Here is a 12192-nt window from a genome sequence, read left to right as displayed (position 1 = left end):
GGTCCCAATGTTAAAGTTTGTAGTTATTTTATGTGATCACCAATGTAGCACTTTTGTTCACATTTGTGTTCACTTCAGTTTAATGTTTGTTTTTGTAGATAGTGATCACCAGTGATCTTCTTCAATGTATTTTCTGTTAATCAAAGTTCATCAACGATCTGAAGAAATATACTGAGCATGAACTGTAAGTACACTATATCTTTGGGTGTTATTTGGAACAGTGTTTCTAACCAGCAACACTAGGAATGAATACATACTGAAAGTAGTATATGATAAAGATACAGTCTGAGAGGTACAGTCTGTGAACTTGTATGTCACAGTACTGGAGGTTCTCATTGTGTATTAGATAAGGTATCACATACAGGTAAGCATCCTGAAGTACAATAAAATGGGTGACTGTCATTTATAAAAAGTGTCTAATACAACAGGATCCACAAAAAGTCATCTATTAAACATCTAATGTTATTGTAAGTTTACTTACACAGCTGTACTGTTTATTATTAGAGCACTCTTGCAGTGGCCTAAGCTACATGGGATGAAAGCCAATAGGAAAAAGTAAGAATGATCAGTCTATAAGCCCCTGGAGAGTGATTCTAGAAAATTCTGCCATAGTCATGGAAAATGAATCAGTATTTTAGAGTTTGGTAAAAGTATGTATAAAAGAGTACGTTCCTGCCACTAAAATGTTTCCAAAAATCTACAGAACCAGCCATAGTCTTGGTAGAATGGACACTGACTCTGTCTGGAAGAGACTTACCATGAGGAGAATAACAAAACTGAATAGTCTGGAGCAACCATTTTCACTTGAGATACAGAAAAAAGGGGGACACACGGGCAGAAAAGGCCAAAAGATGAATCTTAACTGAAGAGTAAGAAAGGCTAGAATTCAGCAACTCACATAATTGTCTTTTCATCCCTTTTAGTTTCATGAGCAATGAATAATTAATTTAAAATTATGAAGTCCTTTGTCTTACTGATGTAGTATCTGAATTTTCTGTACAGATCTAGAGTGTCTGAAATTTCCTCTTCTCTTATTTATTCGTTTATTCATTTTGGTTCAGGAAACAATACAGAGTGATGAAGACATTGATTTAAAGTGATCTCTGAAATCACATTTTGCATGAAGAAAGGATTAGATTTTATGGATACCCTATACTTATTCAAAGTGAGACAGGGCTGCAATACCACAAAAGTTTGAAACTCATATGCTCTTCTTAGATGAGGTCAGAGCAGTGTGCAAAACTGTTTCCATGTTGTGAATGTTAAATCAGCCTGTTATCCTGGCTCAAAGAGAGAGAGACAGAGTACGTTTTTCCAGTAAAAAGTTAAGATCCTCCTGTTTCCTGGGTGGATGCATAGGTAGTACCACTCTCAAAAACTGCTTTAATTGAGATACAAGAAGAAAGGAGGATCCATGAGCAGACTAGCAGAAAAGTCCAAAAGATGAATATTAACAGAAAAATAAGTATTTCCTGTGAGGAAGCTTGTGGTAACTGCCCTTGGCCATTTTCAAAAGAAGAGGTAAGGGAGAACCATTGTTACTTTTGCTAAAAGGCAGTTGCCAGTATTACTTTTGTAAAATCCATTTGGATAATTAAAAGGACTCTAGTTATCAAATAAAAGTCTGGAAAAGCAAAACGGAACATTCTCAGCCATCAGAATGAAAATGGTAATTGTATCCCAGCACTTTATGCAAGGAGTCCTGAAGCAGAACTCATTTAGCTGCTTGTTGTTATGCGGGGGGGGGGGGGAGTCAACAGGGTGGACCATGACTCAAAAATGGCATAACCAACACACAGGGAATATGTTTCTGACACACGCACATACAGTATCACAATTGCCAGTATTGAGATTAAAACCCCTACCTATTTAGTTGCCTGTACTGTAGTGCTATGTCATTATCTCATGCGCCACAGAGATTTTATACCTATCAACTGCCCAATGGTGCATCTAAGGTGAATGACATCAGCAGACCTTGTAAAGTAGGGCAATGGGGGGTTTACTGGATGGAAAAGGCCTCAAAATGCTTTAACCTACAAACACACACATACAATTACCAATGCTGAGATTAGAACCCCTACTTGTATAGTTGTATGTACTATAGAGCTAAGCACTTATCACATGCACCACAGAGCTTATACGGATCAAGAGTGTCCAAAGGTGCTTCTAAGGTGAATGACAGCAGGCCTTGTAAAGTAGGGCAATGGGGGGGTTACTGGGTGTAAAAGGCCTCAAAATGCTTTAACCTACACACAAACATACACACACACACACACACACACACACACACACACACACACGGTGGATGATGTGAGATTACAGCCCCTACCTCAGTACTATTACACAATGGAGCTCACGTTTGTACTAGCATGTGCCACTGGTTACAATTGGTGTGCAAATGGCTGCAGCAGAACATCACTCTATGCCTTTCAGGATGTTGCACTCTCTATGCCTCTCTCTCTCTCTCTCTCTCTTTGTATCTCTCTCCCTGTCTGTCTTCCTCTGTCTGTCTGTCTGTCTCTCTCTCTCTCACTCCCCCCCTGTCTTTGCCTGTCTATAATTGATATAGTTGTATATGTTACCTATCAACTGTACACATTTTCACAGACTGTCCAGATGTTTGCTTCATATTTTGGGTCCATTTATCACAGTATTGCAGTTGTCTTGAAAAATACTGGCATATCATTAAAGACTGAAGTTAGAAAGTAATGACAGACATTTGAGTTTCAGACTTCTTACCCTTCAGAGACTTAATGCAACTGCAAGACCTGTTCTAATATCACTATCTAAGTTTGTAAGAGCAATATTTCATAACTGTCCCTATCTGTGGGCCTTTGCCACACATTTCTTTATGTCTGAGAGGTGTGTATGGGACTCTAACATTGACATCCATGCATGTGACCTCTGGTTCTGCAGTTTCTTAGTCCCCCACATATACTACAATGAGTTTTGCCACCTTGGGGACTACTGTATATTCTGGGGAAGCCAGTACTTGGCAGACATTTCCTGTTGTCCCACATAGCTGTCAGTTGTCTGCTGCTATCCTGGTAACCCACCCCATTCCCTTGCATACATGCAGCAAAAAATATATATGCTACCACAGTCTACTACTCCATTCATTTGTTTTAAAAACAGTGACTTACCGTGTGCCTGCAGCAGTTGTGAGGACAGTGCTACAGTGATAACTCTGTCAGATGCATGCAGTACATAGCCTATACATGGTAAAGTACAGGTAGTGTGATGTGTGTGGCATCCTTTTTACTGTGTGTGCGAGTTGGAGTGAGGTGTCAGTCCCTGGGTCCTTAGGGTGTCAGTGTATGTGCTATGCGTTGCCTCTTTGCCAAGGCCAGGGCATACTAGGCATGCCTACATCTGCCTACAGGGACAGGCTTAGGGGGTTCCTCCACCGAGTCCTCCTGTGGTTGTGGGGACCTTGGCACTGGTGGGGGGGGATGTATGCCCCCTTCCTGTGATGTTCCTGCCACAGCTGTTTCCACAGGATCACATTGTCTAGCATGGCTGATACTATGAACATATGTGCACATGTGGCTGGAGAGTACTGCAGGGCTCCACTGGATATGTCAAGGCAGCAGAACCATACAGCTGTGACAGGTGCCAGATGTGGGAGTTGTGATAACTGCCAGGGCTGCCAGCACACATATTGATGATAATACCCTGGGCATTGCACACAACCTGGCAGTTGGAGTGATACTCCTTGCAGTTGACAAACACTCTACCCTCCTCACCAGGTGGTGCTATAATGTGCACATGAGTGCAGTCTATGGCACCCAGTACCTCTGGATAGTGTGCTATACGGTGGAAGAGACGCATATTGCTGGTCCTCTCCTCAGGGGTGTTGGGGAAATAAATGTGCTCACTGGCATGTGTTAGCATGACATCCAGGAACTGGTGGAGTACCCTGGATGCAGATGCCTATGAGACCCCCATGATGTCCCTAGTAGGACTTTGGAAAGTACCTGTAGCTAGTATACTTAAGGCTACACATAGCTTTATTTCCACTGAAATGGGTTCCCTTCTGTTGGCTCTGGGTCTGAGGTGAGGGTGGCAGAGCTTGGTGAGTTGCTGTAGTATATCTCTGTCCACCCTGTAGCACTCTACTATATCCAGCTCATGTAGCCCCTGAAAAGTTACTCTGGGTCTGAACACTTTTCTTCTCCTCAGTCTGGGCCGCTTGTCAGCATCATCACTGATCTCAGCCTGTAGCACATAGAGATGTAGCAAAGCAGCAGCAGCCCCTATCATTTTGTCAGTTAAAATCCCCAAGTGTGTACACCAATGGTGTAGAGTATGTGGAAAAAATCAGATTGAAGGGTGTCTGCATACTTTATACTGGTGTGCTGCAGATGCAGCCTGTGTGACTGGCTGACTATCATAAATTCCACCTGGCAGCTATATTATTGAGGGGTTTGAATGAGCCACTGTGAGTGGCAGAGAGCTTATTAGTTATTTATAGTTGATTGGCTTTTCTAAGCTATTTCCTTTTTTTTTCCAATTTCCTCCACTTCTAAGCCTGGTGCAGTGCCGCACAAACCTGCGGCTCCAGTGTAAACAATGCCCAGGAGATTTGTATCTCCTCTGTACATGAGCATGCTTAGCTTTTCTTTAATCTGCTAAAACATGTGCAGCAGGGCTCAGTATAGCTGGGCCATCCAGGCACACCTCCTCTGCTTAGCTGTGCTTAGCTGAGCGCAAACAGGCACTGCTAAGCTCCAATGTGCTTATCCATACCGTGACACACCTCCTTTTTATGTCAGCTGTCTGTTCTGCCTACACTACCATGGTTCTAGCCCTTACACGGTTAGTACTTGCGGACATGGTGGCCCATTTTACTACTCAATAAACTTAGCTCATTTACATATACCTAATTGCGTATACTCTAGATACTGCACTACACCAGAGACTATGTCCTTAGCAACCACGATAACCAGCCATTGTATGACTCTACAAACTGGCCACTATAATGGGAAAATTTAATTAGCTTTAAATGTCATATTTTACAATTTTAATGTTTTTTTTTTTTTTTTTTTTTTTTGCAAACTAGCATGTTTGCATCTCGCTGCCCGCCGCTTAAGCGTGGCATATGTGATAAAAAAAAGTTTATTTTTTATATATTGCAATACTTTTTTACATCACTGGCCATAGTTTTGACCATTTGCATGGCTACTGCAAATTATAAAACCCTTTATTTGAGCGCTTGCAGCCCCTGTTTAAATTCCATCCTCCAGTACACGGTCAGTAACCGCACAGATTTTTCTGCCTTACACGCCAACTACACATGTGCGTTTATGCTTCCTGGATTGCAGAACTCACCTCATCTGCATGTTTTTTAGCAGAAGATGAGGTGATTTGCATTCCGTGGACACCTCCATGTCCTAACAGTGTCAGGATGCTCATGCACGCCCCGAGCCTTGTTTCCTGGATCGCTCAATGGCCATGTTCCATGTTTGAGCATTACCACTACATGGAATTTGACTCTGTGTAAGGTTTATTGAATTACCCGCTAGAAGAATACATTTTCTTCCCCAACCTATCCAATTGCATTCCTATCTTTTATAGTAGGAATGGGATTAGTAGCAGTGGATTACAGTACAGTGTACCACAGTCCACTGCATGTTTTAAGATTTGGATAAAGAAATGACAGTTGAGTCTGCTTTAGGATTAGAAAACAGGTACTTGTGTGTTTTAGGCACCTTGTATAACCTGTCATACCTATTAGGGTTTGAAGGTTTCCCATCACAGAGGTTTAATGCAGTGAGAAAAATATTTGCTAAAGTAGGCAGTAAAGGAAGGTAGATGCAGCTTTAGGCATCTGTACCTTTGACAAATCATAATACATTTTTGTACCACAGGAATTTGATTCTGATCCTACTAAAACACCTCTTTCATATTGAATAAAATGTCAATGAAATACATTTCTTCAAAAGTGAAATTTGAAGAAATACTGTATTCAGAATCAAATTACTCATATTCAGAAGAGACATCTGAGGTACAATCCTCCCCCTGTACTGACTACTCCTCTGACTAGAAAATCATGTCAGAATGAGAAGGAATTATTTTCCTTTTTCTACCAGTTGTTTGAGATGAGGAAAAAACAGGAAACAGTTGCTTGGCAAAATCCCAGTAAATATGCTCTGTCCATGGAAACAGGTGACTGGAAGTTTTCTTTTCACTACACATATTATCCCTTAAAAATTTCTGATCCTGAGGCACATTGACCCCCACATCCACAAACTCTTACCTGTCAGATGAAGGCCCTTCACCAGCTACTTCCCCAGACAATGCCAAAAATAGCTCTCCCTTGCCTATTGGGGCATTCCTACAGCAACAGAGCACATGTCTAACCCCCAGACTTTGGTGGCTTGGGAGGCTACATCATGAGGACCGGGGTGTAAAGTTGTGTGATCTGAGAGACAAGCAGCCACTGCAGAGTCATTCACCAGCAGCTGAAGCAAAATGGAAGCTGGACTATCCGTTGAAGACTCCTTCACATTTTGTTTTCTTTTTGTGCAATGAGGAAAGAAGAGCCTAACTCTGCTCAATCAGTCAGCTATGAAAGACATCTAAAATGTGGATAGTGAAGCCTTAGAGAGTTGGTAAGTAAAACAGCAGAGAAAAAGTGGTTCTGCAGCAGGTAAACCACTGTAAGACCCATACAAGCACAATATCCTGTCCAAGGTTACAAAGCTTCAATAAAAATAACATTTTTTGTCAAAATATAAACTTTTCCTGTCAAAAAGTTTACACAAGCACGAAAAAACACCTCCATTGTTACAGTGCATTAACAGTCCAAGTCACCTTTGTTTCATAAAAAAAGTAGAAATTTTGACATCAAAAATTACAATATTTGGTCATAAAATTAACAAAATAGGAAGGCTTTCTCCAATGGGGACTTATCTGGCCAGCTCCTGAAGGAATGGCAGACAAAAAACAGAATTGCAGGGCCCATTGTAGAAGCGCTCATTTCAGCAGCAAAACAGCTCTAAAATAGTTTGGTGCTTCAACTGTATTTAATAGGGTGTACGTCAAGTGATCTTTGCAGGTGGAGTCCATGGAAGGCACCCAAAGTTTTGAGAAGCTGGACGGTGCAGGAGGTAGGACACAAATAGCTTAGGTTACTGCAACAGTAATCCATCTATGAACATTTAGAGAGTCAGAATATGTAATTTCAGGGGTGTGAGACTTGTTACATTTATAACAAAGTTGCCATTCTGCACTATTTTACTGGATGTCACAGATGTATTCTAATTGCTTGTGATCACAGAAGAGATTGCTGAGCAATCACATTCTAATATTTCCTAGAAGAACCTTCCACTGCATGCTATACACATCCACTGACTGACATACTACATTTTCAAGTGTACAGATACTTGTATAGACATCTGAGAGAAACACCACCTTGAAAACTTTACTCACCAACAGAATGAAGTGCTACTGCAGGCTCACCACACACATGACATATGCCTCCTGAGCTAAAGTGCCACGTAGAAGTATTACTAGCACAAGATTTGGCAGGATCTGGTACAGGATGTGAATGATGTTGATGGCTGTAACAGGTCTCTTCGACAGGTGTATTAAAAAGTTACTGATATGTTACCCCATGCTCTGAACAAACTAAATCATCTGGGAATAAACCCCTATGTCACCGACTGAATTCCCAACTGGCTGACAGATGGGATGTAGGAAATCAAAATCAGGAAAGTTATTGCCACAAAGAGACCATTCACCTGTGGGGTTCCTCAGAGTTCAATGCTGGGACCTTTCCTCTTTTGGCAGCAGCTTCGCTGAAGTAAAAGCCAATGCTGAAGGGCTCTGGCTGACTAAGTTTTCAGATGACTGCAACCTAGCAGCAGTCACTGAATCCCAAAATGATTTAGCCATCTTGCAGGAATGTTTATCCCAAATAAATAATTGATGCAAAAATCATGGACTGAAACTAAATGCCAAAAAAAAAAATCCATATATCCTTTGGGAAGTCATCTACCCTGGAGAACTATCCCATTGACAATATGCCCCAAAGATTGACCCGTTTTTTTGGGATTTGGAAACTTATGTGGACAGTGACCTAACTTTTAACTAACATGTGTCCATTGTTGTAAGAACGTCCTTCTATAGTGCACCGCTTATAAACAAGGGGATTGTGTCTGGATATAGGTATGTCATTGTCTCCCTTTACTCAACCCTCATTAGGGCAGTCATTGAGTATAATGCCCCCTTTGGCATGAATCTGTACAGACACATGCAAAAACTGGAATGCCCACAGAGATACCATACTAAAAGGATACAAGGCCTAAACAATATGTCTTATATGGACCAAGTCAAAGCCCTGTCACTGTACATGGCATCCAACAGATTGCTAAGGGGTGACTTGCGTCTGGGATACAAGGCATCTTCCAACCCAATACTAATGGATTTACTGCACATCAGCAAACCAAATTACATCAGAAATACTTGTTTTTGGCAATCTAAACCTCTTCTGCAATACTAACAGAACAATTTGGAGGGACAGGTATATCTTATAGAGGATACTGTTGCTCTGGAACAGACTCCCCATCCTCATATAAAAAAACTCATCCCTATCCATATTCAATCTATACATAGATGGGAAGCAAAACATTTACCCACATATTGTCTCCCTGTACTAATAATGAACAAAGGGAGCTCCTAAGTGTTACATCCCTCAAATTATCTAAGGTATGATTCTAGTTATTCTCATTAGGAGAAATATACAATTATCGACCACAGGAAGGGTAAGGCCAACCTAACAGCAAATGGGATAGGTTAATTCAACCAGCAAAAGGGAAACTAGCTAGGCTTAAAATGGCCCCAAAGGCAGCTAGCCTAGTACTTACCTATGAACCTATATCAGACACTGCAAAAGAAAAGTCTGCCACATGGAATGAAGCAGCTCATGGAAGCTGAGAAATTGTTGTTGTTGTCATTTGTCAGACAAAACATACATGGGGTTAGTCTGAATGTAGGAATCTGGCTGGCTCCAACCACTTGTGCAGCAGTAGAGGAAGCAATAGGTCAGTAATGTCAGTTACAAAACTGTGCTACACTGTACAGTAATGTCCATTACACTATACTGTAATGCACTGTACTGTAATGGACATTACAGATCTGTGCCACACTGTACTGTAACGTCCATTACAGTATAGTGTACCACAGTTCACAGCATGTTTGGAGAGAATGACTGACAAGGTCCACCTGCATGTCTGTCCTTCCAGGCACCTCTGCTCTGAAACTGCAAGAACCTGCACAATAAGGCATGTTTGTTAATGCATGCTATATTATTATATTCACAAGTACTAGTATGAATACCAGAGGGGCTTAAACAGGTGTATATGCATGTACCAACAATAGCATCATGTGCATTGAAGCTTTCTCAGGTTCCACTGGTAGAAGATCCAGCAGACAACAGGGTAACATAGGCCTGACAGCAACAGGTCACCTGTGGCTGACAATAATGGCAATATGCAAGTGGTACAGTCAGATGACACATTGACACTGTCTGCAACTCTACATTTGGAGGGCTTACCCACATCTACCATTGCAGAGACATCTACAGAGGTCAAGGCAAAGCACAGAGGCTCACCAGTGCATGACAGACATCTTGCACCCAGTGTCCCTCACAGGATCCACATGTTTCTCCAATTCACATAGCTTTTGACATACACACCACCTCTGAGGTTAGCATATATACCGGAAGGAAGAGAAGGAAGTGAGTGGTTGCAGCACTGCCATGAGTCCAGGTTTGTCCCATATATGCCTATATCACTCAGCACTGAACAATGGATGTATATGTCAGGAATCTAGGCACAGATGATTGTTACCAACACCATTGTGAAGATGATGTGTGATTCATAGTTTGCAGGAAGATGTGCACCAACTGCAGAGTGACAAGTACAGGGACAGGGAGAAGCAGTGCTGCTAAGGTCACTGGTGGCAAATGTTGCCGCCAAAAGTGGTTTCATGAGACACACTGCATCTACCTTCCAGCATGGATTCATAAGCCATGCCATCTGTGGTTGTCAGAAGTCCAGATGTGAGGTGGCCAGGCATAGGTTGCCACAACTAGGACTTCATAAAAAATTGCTGAGCCTGTTCATAGGTCTAAACAAGGCTAATGACCACAAGGACCTTTTAAGCCTAGCCATGCATCTCAAATCTCTGACAAGTTCTGGTACCCTTGATAAGTGTAAGCAGGGGCTAGAGAGATGAAACATTTACATGTACTACTGCCTTCAGTGGCTACATGATTTGCCACCTCAGCCATGGACATCTTCCAGGTTGTGATCACTGCTGCTGGATGCCTCGCCAAGCTACTTAAATCACATGGCCTGCCACGTTCATTAAATGGTCCTCGGGTGCAATACAAGGGATGCCCCATCAAGGTGCATCTGCATGATCCTGAGGTCATCAGGTCATCCTCTGTCTGTACTATTTTCTGGTTTAAGTATGACCATGTTGCACATCTATTAGAGAGCTGCCTGAGTTAAGCAAATGCAATGCTGTATAAGTCTCTGCTGCTATCGACATTCTGTTTGGATCACCACAATGTTTTGGTCTGATATTTGCCTGTATACTAAGCCACAAGCTCCTGTTCAATTTGCACCTGACAGCTATGCATAGCAACTTGCTTTCATCTGTCCTCATTTACACATCATTGTGCACTAGTTAGGTTGCACTTCTTAATTTGCATATTATTATAAAACAACTTACAAGTCCTTTTTTGCTGTGACTTTTGGTCTGTTTTCCCATAGCACCAAGTTGTTCTATGACTCAGTACTCAGTTGTGCATTCTCATTTTTTGGTGCAAGAACACACAGTGCACTTTCACTCATTTGTAAATTGTCTCCTTGACTTCAGTTATTTTATAATCATTTAGTAAATGAGCCCTTTTGCCATGATTGCTTCTTTTAAGTAAGTGGGTATACATTTCTGATTAAATAATTTGCTCAGAGCCACACACAAGACTCAGGATGAAGACTGGTTAATTGCCTATAGACTTAATGTTCTGTGCAATATTGCCACAAATTATTTATGACACTTTATATGTAGCAGCATCTGGCATACAATAAATGATGGGTGAATTTTAATTCACCCACAACAAGCATTTCCTTGATGATATATTTAATATTTGGGACAGATCATTATTTATGTTTACAGAATTTGTGGCATATTTAAACAATGATTTTGACTTACATAATACATATAAGGCAACTTTTTGGATGTTATGTTAGAAAAAAAACTTGCACACATTATAATATCAGTAAGAGCGATACAGACAGGATCACTTTGCAGCATTAACAGTTTTCAGCCATACAAAATTGTTAATAATATTCCTAAAGGTCAGATTTTTATAACATGTACGACCTATTTATTACTTAGTACTTATGCAAAGAAAATATTCCATACATTATGAACAGTTACTTCAGAAAGGGCATTCATACTAGAATACTCATTATACAATAACAGCTAATTGTTATTCAAAACTGAGCATGCTGAATGGACAGCCCAATCAGTGTGCTTGTTGTAAATTGGGCACATACCAAGAGAAAAAAGTCCAGCTTCTGAAGTACCATTGAGCGGCCAAACTTTCTACTGGCATATGCTTAGAGGACAGAACAAAATACAAGAAAAATCAGATAAGATCTGCAAAACTAAAGAAACAGAAAAGTACCTATGTTCCTTGTATTTCTGCACTGTCCCTCCTGAAATCTTGGCAGTCTTGCCTCTGAACTGTCCAGATTTTCACAGAATGTCCAGATTTTTGCCTAATAATCTTAGTCTGTTCCTCAGAGGAACACTACAGCTTCCTTATACAAAGACATTATTTAAGAAAGGTAAGCAGTTTCATTCTTAAATAATGTCATTGTATAGTAGCAATAATCCACTCCTGTTTGTAGGTGTATCAGGATTTACCCAAGGTTGGCTTTGTTTAATCATTCAGGCTTTGCCCTCATGATCAAACCACACCAAATATGGGTAAATTCTGATATATCCAAACACAGTTGTAATTTTTTTCTTAAGAATATCTCAAGGTTAAGATTCAGAATCCAATGAATAAACAGAAAGCCAATTCCATAGCTGTCCACTAGTTGGCAGCAACTGCACTGTAGCAAAGAGGTTAAAAAGGGGCTAAGGCACATTTTCAAAATGCTTTTATTT

At 40.9% G+C, this 12192-nt stretch overlaps 1 protein-coding gene across 1 annotated transcript in view; it reads right to left on the bottom strand.

The window, feature by feature from the left end:
• The window catches only part of STPG2 (sperm tail PG-rich repeat containing 2), a 3054419-nt gene that overhangs the window by 2598415 nt on the left and 443812 nt on the right, over positions 1-12192 (bottom strand). The gene's annotated exons all lie outside the window — the stretch shown is intronic.

Source organism: Protopterus annectens, chromosome 3.part1 (assembly GCF_019279795.1).
Source record: "Protopterus annectens isolate FY-2018-M chromosome 3.part1, PAN1.0, whole genome shotgun sequence".
NCBI lineage: Eukaryota > Metazoa > Chordata > Ceratodontiformes > Protopteridae > Protopterus > Protopterus annectens.
This window is presented reverse-complemented; position numbering and strand designations above follow the sequence as displayed.